The sequence below is a fragment of the Saccopteryx bilineata genome, chromosome 12 (genome assembly GCF_036850765.1).
Source record: "Saccopteryx bilineata isolate mSacBil1 chromosome 12, mSacBil1_pri_phased_curated, whole genome shotgun sequence".
In the NCBI taxonomy this organism is placed as follows: domain Eukaryota; kingdom Metazoa; phylum Chordata; class Mammalia; order Chiroptera; family Emballonuridae; genus Saccopteryx; species Saccopteryx bilineata.
The window spans coordinates 30529961-30550079 of record NC_089501.1 but is presented as its reverse complement, the minus strand read 5'-3'; positions in this window follow the sequence as shown (position 1 = coordinate 30550079).

Here is a 20119-nt window from a genome sequence, read left to right as displayed (position 1 = left end):
CACCAGTCACACTGGCTCAGCAAGGGCACTAAGACTCACTGAAGCCCCCTCCTGGTTCAACGCTGGGAAATGGGGGCTCTTTTTGAGCTGGGTATTTCCTCCCTGGGGGGCTGCTCAGTACTGAGAAGAGTTGATTCCTTGAATGTCCTGAGGAGGGGAGTCCTGGGGTGTAACAGCGGGGGGCCATCTGTGGCCTTTCCCCACAGGAATCCTGGCTGACCTCAGGGAGGGGAAATGTGTGAGATCTGGCCGGATCTATTAGTAAGCCCTGATTAATCACCATGGATCCTGGCCACTTGAATTACGGCTCATGCTTTCTGTCAGTCTGTCGACAGTGTGAGTTTCATTGACAGGAAATGGCTTCATTACCAATGTTTCTTGAGCCGTCAAGGAAATACATATGGAGGATGACATGCCCCCTCAGTAATGAAAATAAAATCCCTCTCTAGTCACAAGTTATTCTGTACATCTGAATCAGAGTGCACCAATCCCAGTGAACAGCTAATTTTACTTACTAGGTGTAGGACGTGGAGGGTGTGATGAGCCCTGGACCAGGAGCTAGGCTGAAGTTTAGCCAGGAGTCTGGTCTGACAGGAGCCTGCATAGCCTGGTGAATTGTAGAAGACGAGAAAGAGTCCAGACCCTGCATTGGATGTCCCCAGAGGAGCGGGGCAGGTTCTGAAGGGCCCAAGGCCTCTCCAGAGCTGAGCTAGGAAGTGTGAGCATGACTGTGGCAATGACCACCAGGGGGCGGTCACTGCACACAGCTGGAAGCAGAGCGGCTTGTCCTCCCAGGGCAGACATTGCAATGGGAAATACTGAGCAAGAGAGGTTCCCAAACCCTGGCAAGCAGATCGTAGCCTTGGGGAATGCGGTGGACAGAAGGACTTTGCTGGAATTCCGGGGAAGGGCGGGCTCTGATTCCCAGCAGGAGATAGGAAAAAGCCAGGCAGAACCCTAGGGCTACACAGAGATGGGAGCATCAAGAAGGTTACTTAGAGGTGGAGCTGTCATAAAGTCTGTGGGTAAAATAGTCTTATTTTGGTGATGTGGTTATGAGAACTAAGACACAGGTCAGGGTTAAACGAGCCATCACCTTGGCTTGAGCCCAGAACTCCTTTAATCCCTTCTTTCTCAGCCCACGGGATGCTCAGCCCAGCCGAGCGGACTTGTGCATGAAGTTCAAGTGGGTGCTGTGTGTGTGTGGAAGAAGGGAAGGGGAGAAATGGGTAGCAGAAGCTAGAACCTAGCCAAAAGCCAATATTCTTGGTCTAACAAGGCTGTTGTGAGTTTAACATTAGATATGGTATATTAAAGCATTTTCCAAAAAAAAAAAAAAATTCATGTAAAATCAGAATGAAATTACGAAATTTTATGAAACAGGCATGCCAGGCCATCTTCAAACATAGAATTTTTGCTTATACTGTCTGCTCTGCCAAAACCTGTCCTCCCCGACCCCACGACAGTATTCCACTTAAGTAATTCCTACTTATTCTACTTATCTTATTAGACTCATTCCAATCACTTTTTCTAGAAGCTTTTTCTGCATTCCTGACCAAGTGACATCCTGCCTTAAAGTTGCTTAAAGCATTTGACTGAGTAAGAATTTCACAGCTTTTTTTTTTTTTTTTGTATTTTTCCGAAGTTAGAAGCAGGGAGGCAGTCAGACAGACTCCCACATGCACCCGACTGAGATCCACCCGGCATGCCCACCAGGGGGCGATGCTCTGCCCATCTTGGCTGTTGCTCCGCAGGAGCAATTGGAGTCATTCTAGCGCCTGAGGTGGAGGTCATGGAGCCCTCTTCAGCACCTGGGCCAACTTTGCTCCAATGGAGCCTTGGCTGCTGGAGGGGAAGAGAGAGACAGAGAGGAAGGACAGGGGGAAGGGTGGAGAAGTAGATGGGCACTTCTCCTGTGTTCCCTGATCGGAAATTGAACCCGGGACCTCCACACGCCAGACTGACACTCTACCGCTGAGCCAACTGGCCAGGGCTGTAATTTCACAGTTTTGACAGATTATTTAATAAACTTTGGCCTCTTCCACGGGATGGTAAGTTTCACAAGGGCTGAGAACATGGTTATCCTGTTTGCTGATGAGGCCCCAGACACTGGCCTAGTGGGATATTTCAGGCATTCAACAATTATTTGTTGAATAAGTGAATATTTGGAGAGAAATGGGACTTTGTTTGGTAGGTGAAAACAAAAGCATGACCATTGACATTTGGTATCTTACAGCACTTGAGAAAATAGGTCATCCTGTAAACACAATTCAAAATATTTGGAGAGACCAGATGGGAGAAAGTTATAAAGGCTCTAAATACTGACAATTAAGTCCTTACACGTTAGGCCTAGATTTGACAAAAAAATAAGCAAAAGTGAAGATAAATGGATTTTTAAAGGAAATTCAAGTTCATCTATAGGGCAAATTGTTGGCAACAAACTTCTATTTTTCCTTTTCCCTACCCTTTACGCTCTGTATCCTGTCCCCACAAATCTATGTAGGCAAATAATGTAAAAATAAACACTAAATACATTCTTTAGGGGGAAAAGAAATCATGCCCATAGCCACAGGGGAGGCTGTGAAAGTAAGACGTCTGTCCTTCATTTGGTTTTAATGAATGTTAGAGTTCTTTAGTTTCCAACAACAGAATCTAGTCCTGGCCATGGAGGGCATGGTAGAAGTCACATAGTCAAAGGGAAGGCTTGAGAATTAATAGCTGGAACATCTCTGTGTAGCCAGCACTACTGCCCAATCTTGCCTAGTTATAGCTGTAGTTTTCTAAAAGCCTGTTCCACTTTTATTCTACTTATCATGTTGCTTGGGTTTCAGAATCTAAGAGGGAACATCTGCTTGGATTGTTCTCAGCTCAGAGCATCTTAATTAATACTTCCACCAGGCTTTATCCATGGGAGGAGGTTACTTCCTAAAGGAAAATTGAAGTGCTATTTCTCAAAGAAGGAGATAGGTGTTCAGGGCACCATCATCAGGTGAATGAATAAACTAAGTGTAGGCTATGCATGCAATGCAATATTTTTCAACCTTAAAAATGATTGACATTCTGATACAGGCTGCAATGTGGATGGACCTTGAAAATATTATGCTAAGTAAAATAAACCAGACACAAAGGGGCAAGTAGTATATGATTCCACTTATATGAAGGACCTAGAATAGTCACATTCATAGAGACAGACTGTAGAATAGTAGTTACTAGGGGCTTGGGTGGTGGAGGAGAGGGAAGTCGTTGGGGTGGGAAGTCATTGTTTAATGGGTACAACGTTTCAGTTTGGGATGAGGAAGAGGTTCTAGAGGTAGATGATGTTGATGGTTGCACAACAATGTGAATATATTCAATGCCACTGAACTGTAGACTTTAAAATGGTTAATATGGTACAATTTATGTAATTATATTTTACCTCAATTAAAAAAAAAACCTAATGTAAAATAGCCAAAGTCAATCAGTGTCAAGCTAAAGAGAATGGAAGGTCATGGTCACTGGAAGGAGAGGCCACTTGGTCATTTGGTATAGTGGACCAGAAACCTAAGTTCAAATCCTCGCTCCTCTGTGGAACTTTAAACAAGTCACCAAACCTCCCTGAACCTCTTCTTCACAGTTGTGAATGGTGACATTGGCCCTTTTACCGACCTTATAAGAACTGGGTTGTCCTATAAAACTATTTTGTAAACTTAGAAAATTCTAGCCAAATGAAGGCATTACAATCAAAGGAAATGAAACAACCCTTGGTAAGTCTGTATTTCAGTGACCTGGACGGCAAGGGCAGACCACGATTTCCTTACGTTAGTATCCTGGGGGTGATGCCCCAGGTGGATGGAAAGGATCAGAATAAATATAAGAGACAGATGTTCACGTGCTACAAAATCTAAGGCGGCCTGACTGGTCTTGCTGTGCTGTGACTCCATTGAAGCTTTACGGCCCTCAGTGAGAGCTCAGATACATCCATAACTGGAATGAAGCAGCTGGAGCTTCAAGCTGAGTGTCTCTCAATAGCCTGCCAACAATGGAGCTGTTAATTAACATCCTTAAAAACCAATAAGGGGAGCTGTTGGAGATATATGACCATGCCCGTAGGTTTTGGCAAATAAAAGAGTGACTGATTCCAGGCAAAATTCCAGAGATCCGTCTTTAGAAACCAACGGTCTTCTTTCTATGCTAACTGCTTATTTGCTAACACGAAACCCAAAATCCAGGACTGAGGCAGGCTTCACTGCAGGATGCCTTCGATTCTGCTGTCTGCCTAGATTAAAACCTCCAGAGAGGGCCCCTTATCAGAGCTTTGGTTCAGTCAGCCTCAAAGGCTATCGAAGGAAATGCTAGTAGCTTTATAACCTTCGGGTCGAATTTTCTGGTCACTCATCAGGCAGGGACGGTATTTGGCTTTTTCACTCCTGGCTTTACGCAGGGTGTCTACTTCTAACTGCCCACTGAGTACACACTTGGGGCTTCAACTCCGGGGCTTTATTCCGAGGCACACATCTCCTCCCAACATGCCCGAAGACAATGGCTTCAATACCTGCTCATAGCTACACTCTTGAAGTTCTTATTCCCAAGATTTTCATTTTTCTTTAGAATTTGGCTGTTATACAGCACACATACAAACACACATATATTTATTTAGCACATATGTATGCATTTATATGTTCTACCTAGTATTTCTACCCATTCTATATGTTGGAAGTATAAGGGTATTTCCTATGCATGTCCAATGTATCTTTTCAACTGAGGACGGAGCTAAGAATCTCTATTATGAAATTCTGATGATTCTTATGCTTAGACATCCAGGGAGCCAGGGGCCAAGATGAGGATTCCTTTACGGAGCTTGGCGTGTCCTTCCCTGGCTGGTGATGTCTCGGAGGCCAGCCCATGGCCATTGGCACTCACGGAAACATTTTTGGAGGAAGGAACAGAGTCATTTATTTACTAGTCTTGTTCCGGCACTGAAATTTCTGACCTATATTGATTTAAAGTGATATTATTTCCATGTACCCAGTAATAGATTACCCTGGTTGAGGTTGAGCATTCAGGAGAAAACACATGACAGAGGGGAAAATATGGAAGAGAGGTGATGGGAAGAAATAATAAGAATGAAGACAAAGAAAAGGAAAAGGAGGGGAAATTGATGGTCCCAGAGAGAGAAAGAATAAGAAAGGGAAGAGGTGAGAGCTTTTCCCTGCTATCTCTGGAGGAGAAAGTGTCCTGCCCTATGACTGGCAGCTCCCAGCAGCAGATGAGCCATGCTCTGTGGTTACATCTGGAGGAGGCAGCTGGCTGGTGGCTAAACCTTCAGTCGTATCCACCCTAGTACCCACCCCTCACCTGTCAGACACTCTCAAAGTCCAGCTCAGACCCCGGATCCTGCCTTAGTTTTGTCTAAAGGGAGGTCATTTTCAGTGAACACATCACCTGAGAAAGTGACAAGATGCTGCTTTCGCAATTTCAAGATATTGACTTTAGGGAAAGGCCATTGTCACCACATCTGTTTTCCTTTTGAGGTGGGGATGTGTTGGGGAAAATTTTCAGTCAACCCAATTGCCGGGTAGCAGAAAACAGTGAAAATCCAACAGACAAACGTTTGTAAATGAAAGGATTTTTGTCAGTGTTCTTGAATATTCTTGAAGATCTGAAGACCCAATCTACCTGACTGGCTCCTGCCAACGATCTGCTCCAACGCACAAAATTAATGTGAGATCTATGAACTGTGAGATTGATGAATTCCAGTTAGTTCTCTCTTTAAATAGCATTGTTTGGTGTATGGAGCTATTTAGAAACTTCTAGCACTCATTCTATTTATAAATTGCTTTTATAAGCATAGGATTTAAAGGCTGAAAAAGACATTAGAAATACAGGAATGAAAAGAGCACTTCTCATTCCAGCTCAGCAACCCAATCGTCGGGACCTTGAAGAAACCACTTCGTTTCTGTGTCTGATTTCCCTCCTCTGTAAAATAAAATGCTTGAACCGCCTGTGAGGTTACTTCAGTTCTCACCTGCCTTTCCGTGTAGTCCACTGTTGTTCTGCAGTGAGAAGTGGAGGCTCTGAGGGTCAAGTGTCTGGCCAGGGCTGCAGCCCTGCTTGAGGCCAAGCCCACCCTAGTCCCCACCACCCATTTTCCCTGCATTACGGTCCACATACTCTGGGGTGCTGTGCTGTCTGCCTCACACAGGGGCCCAAAGAGCCAGAGCAGACTCACACCAGCTCTAGAGTTAGTTCAAGATTGGGTGGGAAATGGACCTAGTTCCCAGAACTCATCATGTTGGTTCTGGGTATACTTCTAGAGAGTTAATGTCTCTGACACAGAGTCGTGTCCCTCCCAACTTAGCGAGAATGAAGGCTTTGCAGTCTGAATCCAGAGATCTTGTAAATGAACTTGACATCTCTCAGGACGCACACGCATATACTTCCAGGCTATCTTTGATCTCCTCAGATTCTCCTAAATGCAGAAGGGATGTATCCAAACAGATGGACCTCAGGGTGGGGATTTACCATGTCAGACCTTGGCCTGTGGCCTCGTGCCATGTGGAAACATCGTTAGTTCCTCCCTCTTCTTGACCACTCACACCAGCTGGTCTCTGTATTAGTCTCCTACAGCTGCTTTAAAGTATCTCACACCGTATGGCTTACTACAAAGAAATTTATTCTCCTACAGATCTGGAGACTAGGTGTCCAAAATCAAATGTCAGTCATGTCACGCTCTCTCTGAAGGCTCTATGTGAGAATCTGTTCCATGCTTTTGCTTAGTTTCTGGAGACCTTGGAATTCATTGCCTTGTAGATGCAACACTCGAATCTCTCTCTCTGTCATTACGTGACTCTCTCCCCTGTGTTTCTGTGTCGCTTCTCAGAAGGACACAAGTCATATTGCATTTAGGACTTACTGTGAGTGTGATCTTAACTTGATTACATCTGCAAGACCTTATTTCCAAAATAAGTCACATTCATGGATACCGGGAATATTAGGGCTTTAATATATCTGTTTGAGGAATAAAAATCCAATCCATGACAGCTTCTAAATCTTGTTAATTCTATCTATCACCTATCTCTCAAGTCTCCGTCCTCCTCTTCCTTACTGCCATTCTTTTAGTTTGAGTTTTTACCTGGATGTTTTCAAAACCTCCCAACAGCTTTGTCCATGTTCCCAACAAGCTGGGGAGATTATGGGAGGTTTTTTTTTTTTCCCAAAATAAAGTTATTGGGTATAAAGTCATATGTTTCTAACATTTTAATAAATACTGCCAATTTTCCTCTAAAAAAATTCTCAAATTTGTAGTTTTTTATGTGATGTCTGAGAATGCCATTTCCCACAGAATCTTGCCAACACCAAATTTTATTGGTCTTTTAAACTTTTTCCCACCAGTCAAATAACAATGTTTCAATATTTGCATTTATATTTTCCTATTAATGAGGGACTCAGGTCATATATCACTGGTCTGCTGAATGGTGGGTGTGCCCACCTCTCCTTGCTCTGAGGTCACAGGCAACCTCAGGGCTTTCTGAAGCTCCAGGTGAAAAGTAGGTTCCAGTCTCTATGTGCTCAGGGACACATACAAGATCCCTATGAAGTCCCACAGTTGAGTCGACATGCGGTTGTCACTGTCCTTCTCTCTGATTGGTGCTGTTCGTGCCCACCCTGTATGTCTGGGCTGATGTGATTGGTGCTGTTCGTGCCCACCCTGTATGGTCTGGGCTGATGTGATTGGTGCTGTTCGTGCCCACCCTGTATGTCTGGGCTGATGTGATTGGTGCTGTTTGTGCCCACCCTGTATGTCTGGGCTGATGTGATTGGTGCTGTTCGTGCCCACCCTGTATGTCTGGGCTGATGTGATTGGTGCTGTTCCTGTCACACTGTATGTCTGGGCTGATGTGATTGGTGCTGTTCATGCCCACCCTGTATGTCTGGGCTGATGTGATTGGTGCTGTTCCTGTCACACTGTATGTCTGGGCTGATGTGATTGGTGCTGTTCGTGCCGCACTGTATGGGGCTGAGGGATTGGAAGGAAGCATCCTGTTCCTGCAAAATCACCTTTCCTCCAGGCTCGGACCTCACGACCTGGATGACTCCTTTCGTCCTTCCATAAGCCTGACCAGTTTCTGGAGGATGGATGGGAGGGCTGGGTAGGACTGGCTAGGCAAAGTCTTTATGAGGCAGAAGGGAGTTGGGGCAGCTCCTTGGCACTGTATTTGCAACGTGTGGCTTTGTTGGCCTCCGCTTTGGAGCTTTAGCCAAGATTCCGAGTCTAAAGAAGACTCTTGCACCGTCTTCCCACATAAATATTACAAGTGTGTGTGTACGTGGAAAAATGTCTGCAAGGGCTCACTCACACTTTTACTCTGTGACTTCTTTTCTGTGTTATGGTGCATGCACGGGCCCGCTTTTCCTCTGGTTTATATAGTTTTATATTAATTACTTTTTAAGAAACCACATTTGCTACTTTTGTATATATAACATTTTATAATTTCTCTTTGGGAATCTCCCTTTTACTAGTTGTAGAAAATAAAGGTCTCAAAACAGTGAAAGATTTTTCTTTCAAAAGGAATGAGCTAATTTTAAAATTATTTTCAAAATAGATGTCATCTGTATACCTTTGGAACAAAGTTTAAGAGCTTACTTTCTTTTTTGAAATCCCACAATCCCTTGTACAAGTATTCTCAAATAAGGTGTGTTACTGGCAGGAAAAAAGAGAAAGCAATAAAAAGAGAAAGAGAAGAAAGAAAGAAGGAGAAAAGGAAATGGACTAATATACGACCATGAAATCCTGAGGACTACAGAGAGCTGGGCTGTCAAGGGCTCAAGGCTCCTCTTTAACTTTACACAAAAGAGTCATTGTTATTTAAAGTTTTTTTTGTTTTGTTTTTTTGCAAACAGTCTATTGCAGGCCCAATTCTCAGTTCAGTGAGGAGGTACTTTTCTGATTACTGCCTCCAAGACTTGGAGCTAGTCTGTCTCTTCAGAGATGGCACAGAGAACCTCTTTGAAGTCTTGCAGTTCAGTTACGTGTCCTCGGGCTATCTGTATCCAAGAACATGATTGTGCTTCCAGAGTTGCTCATATGCTTGAGAGTGGTGAAGAGTGACCCAGAGCTGTGTGTTTTCTGACCTGAAGCACACCAGGCTGGCACTTGGGTTCCGAACTCTTAAAAACAAATTCATGGCCCTGGCTGGTTGGCTCAGCGGTAGAGCATCAGCCCAGCATGTGGAAATCCAGGGTTCAATTCCCGGCCAGGGCACTGGAGAAGCGCCCATCTGCTTTTCCACCCTTCCCCCTCTTCTTTCTCTGCCTCAGGTGCTAGAATGGCTCTGATTGCAGCAGAGCAATGGCCCAGATGGGCAGAGCATCGCCCCCTGGTGGGCATACCAGGTGGATCCCGGTTGTCGCATGTGGGAGTCTGCCACTCCAGGCTTCTCACTTCCGAAAAATACACTTTGGAAGGAATGAAGGAAGGGAGGGAGGTGGGGAGAGAGGGGGGGAGGAGGGAGGGGGAGAGGGGGAGAGGGAGGAGGGAGGGAGGGAAGGGGCAGGTAGGAAGGAAGGAGGGAGGGAGGGAGGGGGGAGAAGAGAAGGAGTGGGGAGGGGGGAGGGAGGTAGGAAGGAAGGAAGGAAGGAAAGAAGAAAGAAAGAAGAAATTCATTAGCTAAAGAAAGAAAGAAAAAGAAAGAAAGAAGAAATTCATTAGCTGATGCCACCTGCTGTAAGCATGCATAAGCCATAATTATTGTCCTAAATGCATAGGACCTTCTGTCTCCCCTGCCTGAAACACTGGTTCTCAAAGCAGTTATGGTTCACTCTACCCTGGGACATATTTCATTTGTTGATTGGCATAATTACTTTTTATAATTGCTATTTATGTTTGTATATCTTTATTCATTTTAGGGAGGAGAGGGAGAGACAGAGAGAGAGAGAGAGAGAGAGAGAGAGGAGAGACAGAGAGAGAGAGGGGGGGGAATGGAGCTGGAAGCATCAACTCCCATATGTGCCTTGACCAGGCAAGCCCAGGGTTTCTAACGGCGACCTCAGCATTTCCAGGTTGACGCTTTATCTACTGCGCCACCACAGGTCAAGCTGTTTGTATATCTTGATGCCTGTTCTCCGCTGTGACAGATCAGGAATGTGTCTTACCCTTCTCTTTATATTCTCCTCAGTGTATAGAATGTCCTGTGTTTAATAGAACTCAATAAATACATGGTTTTCTCCATGTGGCTGAATTCCAGAGCTGGAGGAAAACTAGGAGATCTGAGGGTTGGATGTTTCACTAATACAGTCTGGACTAAAGGACATTTTAGACCTTTGAATCTAGGTCTGTATTCAAAATAACAGATTTTGACTAAGTAGCTTTTATTGGTACTTAAATTATTAAGGTTGATTTATAAAGAACGATGGATATCGTGGATGAGCAGTTGGATGCAGAAATAAACTTAAAACATGGCTAAAAATAACTTGTGGGAAAATCTTTCTACAGTCTGATGGTCATGTCAAAGTTTAAAGGCTCAGCTTCTGATTAAGACTAATGGTGCTGATTTGGTCTTCAATGAATCCCAGACTGACGATTTGTAATGATTCACATTACCACATGCAGAACCATTATAGTCCAGCAGGTGGCGGTGCCTCACTACAGAAAATTTTTGTTATCCACTCAGCCTTTCCAAATTTCATTCGCATTGACCCATCAAAGACTGACACAAAAAAAAGGATTTTGAATATTTTACATTATTAGAAATAAAAATTTATTGCATTTATTATATATTCCTTGGTAGACAAAAGCTTCAAAATGCCAGGTTTTTTTTTTAATGGTTATTGTTTTCACATTTCTGGCCTTGGAAGACTAGTTTTCATATTATTACCCCCGAGCCTTCCTTCCACATTGAGAGGAACTTTCAGATCTCATAGTCAGTTGAGACTGCGAGAATTTGAGTAGGCAGGTTGGCCCCACCCTTCCATTCTTTAGGTTAGGATCTTATGTCCCGATCCCTGGTCAAGGTCATTCACGAAGTCGAAAGCAGAGCCAGTAGTGAAACCAAGATCTCCTGTCAGTCACCTTCACTGTCCCATTCTGTCTTGACTGTTAGCACGCCACTTAGCAACAAGAATGCCATGATATTAACTGTAATGTGACAAAAGGTAACATGGTGTCAATCTGAGAAGCTGCAGGGTGAGGGTGGGGAATGGAGTCCCAAAATAGGACTGCGTGTGTGTGTGTGTGTGTGTGTGTGTGTGTCTGTTTGCTTGTCTCTCTGTGTGTATAGAACAGGGATTTTGTACCATTATCTTTGTCTCATTCTTCCTGCAGCATCTGACCTGTGGTAAGTAAGCCCTCAACAAGTATTTGTTGAATGAATAAAGGATGGAAGAAAATGAAGAAAGAAATAAAAAAAAGAAGAAAGAAAAAGAGAAACAGAAAGGAAAGAGAGAGAAAAGAAGAAAGGAAGAGAAGAAAAGGAAGAAAAGGAAAGAAAACAGATAAAGAGAAGGAGAGGGAGGGAGGGGCAGCAGGGGCCGAGGAGAAAGCCTAGTGAACTTGCATCAACTCCAATTACCTGTGACGTCTGATAGATCCTGAGATGGTCCCACCTGCTACGAGCACTTCTAGAAATGGGACATAGAACACTGTCTGGCCAGCTGAATTATTTTATTAACTCTCATTTCATCCGATTCTGACTCAGGCGATTCACTAAAAGGTGAATTCAGGGGCTCGTTTATCTGGCTGAGGATACGGTCTGGCAGCGGCGAGCAGGCCTTCCGCCTCCTCCTGCACCCCCCCCCCCCGTGACATCGTGGAAACAGCCCAGTCACGAGGGCAGATGGCACATGGAAGTTTTTGGGAACACGCCCATATTCAGAGTCAGGAAAATTCCAGGAAATTCAGACACATGGTTTTATTCGACTCATGTCTAGAATGAGAATTATTCCTATAAGTTGAGGCAGAGCATAGAGGCTCTGGCCTGAGGCAGGAGGTACAGCCTCTCTTATTTCTGAGTCAAACATGAATTATCGGTTTCTCTTTCTTATGATTGATCTAATTTAAGAGGCGAAGCCTAAATGTCCTGAGGTTTATTTCTGTCCCTCCATGGAGCAATGTCTTATGCCATGGATCTCACTTGACCTAATCAACTATCAACACTCATCTGTCCTATAGCCTACTCAGAACTTTGCTAAATGATCAGATAAATTGAGCTGACATCCTGGAAACATACTGCTTTAGCTCAGGAGTGACGTCTGTTTTTGCCAGTGGAGAGTTCTGGCATTATACCATGCTGTGAGGGGGGTGGGTTTGAATTGCTTCTGTACTCCGTGTGCTTGCCAGCCAGTCATACCACCTGGGCAGCCATATGTTCTTGCAAATGCATTGAGGTTGTCTAGGAAAATCATTCATTTAGTAAACGTGATTGAAGACCAGCGAGGTGCCAGGCACTACGTTGTCAGGGACTAAGGCACAAAGAGTATGTGACTGTAGATTTGTGCCTTTACAGAAGAGCCAGGTAAAGACTCTGGGACTGTAATGCTGGTGCCGAGTGGGAGGCAGGAGAGGAGGGGATGGACCTCAGAGTTGGGGAAGAGGTGGATTGTAGCAAATGGTGTGTAACCGGACAGGAGCTTCACTGTAATGTGACTTTTTCCTTGCTTCAAGCTGGCTTTGTCCAGTCTCATAACCCCATGACTCACTTGCTCCCTTTTCAACCAGACCCTTCCACTTTCTTTTCACAAACTGTATGTCCACTCCCTTCCCTTAGGACATCAGGTCCTGGTCAGCCTCAAACTGCCTTAAAAATAAAACATCAGGCCTGACCAGGTCATGGCGCAGTGAATAGTGTTGGCCTAGGATCCTGAAGACCCAGGTCAGAAACCCCAAGGTCACCGGCTTGATTGTGGGGTGGCTGACTTGAGCGTGGGATCATGGACATGACCCCATGGTTGCTGGCTGGGGGACAAGGTCGCTGGTTTGAGCAAGGGGTCACTGGCTGGAGCCTCCCCTCCCCCCCGCCCCAGTCAAGGCACATATGAGAAAACAATCAACGAACAACTATAAGGTACCACAACTATGAGTTGAAGTTTCTCATCTCTCTCCCTTCCTGTCTGTCTTTCTTTCTCTCTCTCTCTTGTTAAAAAAAACCCCCTCAGGTCTGTTGATCAATATTTGAATAAGGAAATGGATCCAGCAAGTTCCAGATCATTAGTTAACAAGGTTTGCTGTGCTTAGCAGAGGAATGAGGCAGAATTTTTTATGCAGGTGAGAATGAAACAGTAGAAAGGGAGATATTTATCAACAATAATTTTTAATCAAATGGGTGATTTAGCCAGTTCAGTGGATTGGTGTAAAAAATCGAATGATTTATGTAGAACTGCTCTATAGACTGTAAACTACTTTTTAGGAATGTATTTTTTTCCAGGCTTTGTCATTTCTGTAGGTCTTTCCGTTTATTTTAAATATCGTAAGTATCTGATGATCAGGGTCCACCTTGGTTTTAGATTCTTTTGTGTTGTGTTACATAAAAATTAATGTTTAATGAATGCTTTTTCTATCAATGAATCATTTCCTTGGAAACTTTGAAAAAAAAAAAAAAAGAAAACAGAGTTTTTTGGTTTAACTAAAGATAACATCTTGACCTCAGTTGTGTTTCAGCCCCAGGCCCAAGAACTCAACAACCCTACTGACCAGACCTTCAGAAAAACCAGCCAGAATGACGGGCTGGCTGACACCAGGACCGACACAAGGATCAGCTACTCCCTACCCTGGCCCCACCAATCAGTAGAGCCCATGACCCCCACTCCCTTAGCCACCATGGGTAAGGACTTTTCCCCTATCTACTCTATCCCCTAGAGGTCATTTCCGAGTCAGGCCTGAGGATGCTCGCTCACCTGTGTCTGGGCCTGGTGCCATTTCCTTAAATAAACCTTAACTTTCTGTGCTGCAAACTCCTGTTTTTGTTCTTTGGGTTTTGACGCACACAGGCAAACACACGCCTTGAGTAGGGATCGCAGCTCTTTGGTGCTGCTGCAGAGGGAAAGGAAAGAACTCAGGATGCCCTTCCATTTTAGTTTGAACACCAGGCGCGTAGAATGAAGAGCACTGAGCAGGATAGTCACAGGGGGAACCCGAGTCGCACAAACACGTGTGGGTGTGCGTTTGTGTGTGTGAGAAAATGTGTGTTGGGAGGTGGGATAATATATGTTCAGTTGAGGCGGTGAAGGACTTCGGGGAGCTCACTGTTTCCAACCAGGAATACGGCACACATCACAAGCTTTATCGTAGTCATAACATTTCGATTATTAAAAGGCCATGCTTGGTTTTCTCTTTACCCAAGACGGGTTCAAGTATATACAGTTCTTGCATTTCAAGCTTTTATGACTACGGAAAACCACATGGATAAGGACCACAGGACAACTGAGCACACACAGAGCCCAAATAGAGAGCAATGGCAAACAAGAACGAGGTCCTGTGGGAGCCTTCCCTGCCAACCGCATCGCCCAGCCCCGGGCCAGTGCTCCCAAACAGACTGCTGCCGCTCACGGGGCACTCCTGTGACTCAGTGGTTGGAGAATAACATCATCTGCTTTGTCATCTACGCACATCTACTAACAGAACTTTTTAGCTGGCCCTAAGGCGTTGCTGACCAAACAGTTGTTCAGAGCTGATGGTCACTGAAGAGGTGATAAGACCGAGCTCAGAGAGGTCTGCAGCACCAGGAGAACTTCCTCCTGGCTCCATCGGACCATCTCTGTGCCATGTACCTAAGAGCATAGACTTTTAAAATAGTCTACTAGTGGGCCCTGGCCGGCTGGCTCAGTGGTAAAGCGTCGGCCTGGCGTGCAGAAGTCCCGGGTTCGATTCCCGGCCAGGGCACACAGGAGAAGCGCCCATCTGCTTCTCCACCCCTCCCCCTCTCCTTCCTCTGTCTCTCTCTTCCCCTCCTGCAGCCGAGGCTCCATTGGAGCAAAGATGGCCCGGGCGCTGAGAATGGCTCCTTGGCCTCTGCCCCAGGCGCTAGAGTGGCTCTGGTCACGGCAGAGCGACACCCCGGAGGGGCAGAGCATCGCCCCCTGGTGGGCAGAGCGTCACCCCCTGGTGGGCGTGCTGGGTGGATCCCGGTCGGGCGCATGCGGGAGTCTGTCTGATTGTCTCTCCCCGTTTCCAGCTTCAGAAAAATTAAAAAAAAAAAAAGAAAGAAAGATAGTCTACTAGTAATTATGCCTTGTTCTAAGAAACTTGTGAGCTGGAAAACCGAGTCCTTGGCGTGCCCCACATGGCTCTGTAACTGGCGTGGGGCCGTGGAGAAGCACGGTGGGAGTTCTTTCTGTAATGCTCTTGGTATGACGCACGTTAAACATGAGTCGAAGTGATAAGATTCTTCATGGTTTCTCCGGAAACTTGCTCTGGAACTTATTAATGATAATAAAGAAACCAAAGGAGAGTGCCAGGCTCCTGCTCCTTTTTCGGAGAGTCTATACCTTTGATGGAAAGAGTACAATGTAGTACATGGAAAGAATTTATAATAATGATGAGTATTTGCAGTTGGATCAAATTTAGGAAAAGCCCAAGCCCTTGAAGCTATTCCACGAAGAAGAGTTCAGTGATGTCGTAAGTTGGGAAACCCTCAGTGTTCCTTCCTCCTCAGGGAGCATCGCAGACATCTGAAGGGTTCTGAGAATTTCTGCTGGAGGGAACTCCCTGGAGGACTTCAGGCTAAACGAAGAAAAATGTCCACTGATGAGTATTTCAGTTATCTGCTCTGAGTCTGTCATAATCTTTCTCTTCTATCTCGTCTCCAAAGCTTCAAAGACACAGACAACATTATGGTGGTTACTAGAGGGAAGGGGCAGGTGGAGAGGTATTAAAGGGTGAAGGGGGACAAATAAATGGTGACAGAAGATCTGATTTTGGGTGGTGGGCACACAGTGCAACGTACACATGGAAATGTACACTTGCAACCTATATAATCTTCTTAACCAATGTCATTCCAGTAAGCTTAATTAATAAAGAAAGAAACAATGCACTTAAATACTTTGAGGTAAAGAGGGTGAATTACTGTTCTGGGTAAACGTGAACAGTTCCTGGGATGTCAGAAGGAAAGGCTGGCTTCGGAGGACAGCTGACATACAGGTTCCATGGACAATGCGGAGTGAAAAGTGGTGTCCTAGGGAAATGCTTGGTCTCTCTGACTCCATCTTAATTCTTGCCCGCACTTCTCCCGTGGCCTCCAGGCTAATAGCTGCTGAGAGAGAAATGTTAATTAGAGGAATTCTGCTTGAGGCTTGAGCTTTTGGAAAACAGTCCTTGCCAGAAACTGCCTCTCCTGAAGAGGTGGGGAAATATGTACAAAGTAATGACTGTTTATCAAAAGCTTGCAGGAGCCTCAAGACCTGGCACAGATCAACAGGGGTCAACAGACCTGGGAACAAAGAGCCTGAGAGATTTCTTGCTCTTCTTCAGATCCCTTCTGGTGCCCAGATGTGGTCGTCAGTCACCTCTTACCTCACCCATTTTCTCCTTCCCTTGATTGAAAGGAAGTCTGATCTTTGGGCTTGGGGTGCATGGATTTCAAGAACTTCTATGGTTCCCATCCTCTTAATTGTGGACCCTCTCAATTAAGAAAGCTTTCCTTACTCCAAACTTTGATGTTCCACAATTGGCCTTTTTTTTTTTTTTTTTTTCTTCTGAAGCTGGAAACGGGGAGAGACAGTCAGACAGACTCCCGCATGTGCCCGACCGGGATCCACCCGGCACGCCCACCAGGGGCGAAGCTCTGCCCACCAGGGGGCGATGCTCTGCCCCTCCGGGGTGTCGCTCTGCTGCGACCAGAGCCACTCTAGCGCCTGGGGCAGAGGCCAAGGAGCCAACCCCAGCGCCTGGGCCATCTTTGCTCCAATGGAGCTTTGGCTGCGGGAGGGGAAGGGAGAGACAGAGAGGAAGGGGGGGGGGTGGAGAAGCAAATGGGCGCTTCTCCTATGTGCCCTGGCCGGGTCCCCCGCATGCCAGGCCGACGCTCTACCGCTGAGCCAACCGGCCAGGGCCACAATTGGCCTTTTGAGAAAGCATCAAGCACACACACTTTTGGACCATGACAATGGGAGCTCGGAGGAGGGCCTCACAATGAAGGTCTGAGTAAGTCAAAGAAGGCTTCCTAGATGGACGGCTGCCCTGGCACCTGAAGGGTGAATGGAACTCTGCAAGTGCTCTGGTCACTATTGTTATGGAACAAATTCACTCAAAGCTTAAGAGTCTTAAAACAACCATTTCACCTGCTCACAACTGGGAAGGCCAGGAGATTGGGAGGGTCTTGGTGGGCAGTGCTGGCTGGGAGTGTCCCAGGTGTGTGCACCGAGGGCTGGTGTATCAGCTTTCTAGGCTGTTGTGACACAGCACCACAAACTGAGTGGTTTAAAACAGTGGTCCCCAACTCCCGGCCCGCAAACCGGTACCAGTCCTTGGGCCATTTGGTACTGGTCCACAGAGAAAGAATAAATAACTTACATTATTTCCATTTTATTTATATTTAAGTCTGAACGATGTTTTATTTTTACTTTTTTGTATTTTTCCTAAGCTGGAAACGGGTAGGCAGTCAGACAGACTCCCGCATGTGCCCGACCGGGATCCACCCGGCACGCCCACCTGGGGGCGATGCTCTGCCCATCTTGGGGAGTCGCTCTGCCATAATCAGAGCCACTCTAGCACCTGAGGCAGAGGCCATAGAGCCATCCTTAGTGCCTGGGCAAACTTTGCTCCAGTGGAGCCTTGGCTGCGGGAGGGGAAGAGAGAGACAGAGAGGAAGGAGAGGGGGAGGGGTGGAGAATCAGATGGGCACTTCTCCTGTGTGCCCTGGCTGGGAATTGAATCCGGGACTCCTGCACGCCAGGCCAATGCTCTACCACTGAGCCAACCGGCCAGGGCCTATTTTTAAAAAATGACCAGATTCCCTCTTGCATCCATCTAAGACTCACTCTTGATGCTTGTCTTGGTTTACATGATACATTTATTCATCCCACCCTAAAGGCCAGTCTGTGAAAATATTTTCTGACATTAAACCGGTCTGTGGCCCAAGAAAGGCTGGGGAGCACTGGTTTAAAATGATGGAAGTGTGTTTCTCACAGATCTGGAGACTGGAGATCCAACAAGATCCAACACGAAGGCACAGAAAGGGTGTGGGTCTGTGCAGACCCAGGGAAAAGCCCGAAACTGAACACCTCCCCCTGGGAAAGCAGGGACAGACAGAAGAAAGGGGAGGTCACTCTGCTTTGGCAGCTAACAGAATGTAGTAAGGGACACTTACATTGGAGGCACATCTTAGATGGCTGCAAGAAAAAATGGATGTCCTCCATGCTACTTGACAGGTGTCAGAAAGAATTCTTTGGAACAGGGCAGGATGGATAGAGCAACTGGCGTGTGACCCACCCCGGATAAGGGAAAATGCCTTACGTGCTTGTCTGTGACTGAACAATGGCCTCTTTCGGGAACCAGCATGTCATGGGACGTAAAGGGAGACATGCTGGTTTATTTCAGAAGGAAAGCGTCGATTCTGATCAGACCGTCTCTGAGGGAGTTTATGGCAGGCAATCTCTGTTTTGGCCCAGATTTAGCTCATGGGTCCAGCCGTGGTCACGTCATGGGACAGTGTCACACAGGGGTGTGCTCTTTCTGAAGACACGAGAGAGGATCGTTCCTTGCCTCTTCCTGGCTTCTGGTGGTTACCGACAGCCCTTGGCTTGCAGATGGGGCCCATCCCTCTCTGCCCTCACTGTTACATGGCACGCCCCCTGCTATCTCTTCACAGAGTCATCTCTTTGTGTGCATCACTGCATCCAAATTGTCTGCCTTCTATAAGGACACCAGCCTTGCCTGGCCTGTGGTGGCACAGTGGATAAAGTGTTGACCTGGAATGCTGAGGTCACTGGTTTGAAACCCTGGGCTTGCCTGGTCAAGGCACAGATGGGAGTTGATGCTTCCTGCTCCTCCCTCCCCTTCTCCTCTCTAAAATGAATAAATAAAATCTTTTTAAAAATTGAAGAAAAAAAAAATAAGGACACCAGTCTTAAGATCAGCCGAGTGGCTACGAAGGCTCACTCACATGGTTATCAGCTAGGAGCGCAGCCGGGCTGCTGACAGACTGCCCGAGTGTGGTGGTCGGAGAGTAGCTGAACTTCTTCCATGACCATGGACTACCTCCCCTCCCCAGCAAACATCCTGCGAACTAGGATCGTGGCCGTTCCTGGCTTCGTCTCATACGTCATACAGTACCATGTCTGACACACTCTGTTGGTTGCAGCTGTCACAGCCTGCCGGGAATCAAGGAGAGGGACACGGACCACACCTCCCCATAGGACTGTCAACAACCTTACAGACGTACTTGACAGCGGCCGCGCCAGGAGAAGGAAATGGCGCTGCCGCGGGTGCTGTGAGCGAGAGCGATGCAGGCCTGTGGAACGCCAGATCCCTTTCGGTGTGTGTGCCGTGGTTTACAGAATGTGCTCAGAGGCTGAGTAGTGAGAAACTTTAAAGAGAATACACAGCAATGAGATGTGCATGCACTTTTCCTATAAAGATATGATTAAACTCAAGGAAAGTAACTCTTCCCTCCTCCTCTCTTTTTTTTTCTTTCCTGTCTTTTCCCTCCCTCCCTCCTTCCCGCCTTTCCTTTCTCTTATACTTTGGAATTTCCTAACATGTAGTGGAAGCATTAACGTTTACATTTCATAATACAGAATCAAGTTTGGATGCTATATATGTGTCTTCCCATGATCCTTACTTAGAAATAAACAGTATCTTAATTTATGAATTAATAAATTAATATTCTCTAATATGTATTATAGCACCAAACAAATGCAGGCATATTTTAAAGTTGGGCCAATCTAATTAGTTATGTTGTTTCAATTTAATAACAAAGCCATATAGAAAAATCAAAGAATAGACATCAAATATTGAAGGTACTATATAGCCCAAGGGAAATAGCATTCTGGAGTGATTTAAAAATTTTTCCTCTTAATACCTTTCTATAGTTTTTAAAATCACTTCAATAGACAAATATCACTTTTAAAAGATAATAAGCTATTAAGATGTTATGACTCTAATTTTGCTCCGATTTTTGCTTAGAAATTAGAGATACTGTATTATTTTATT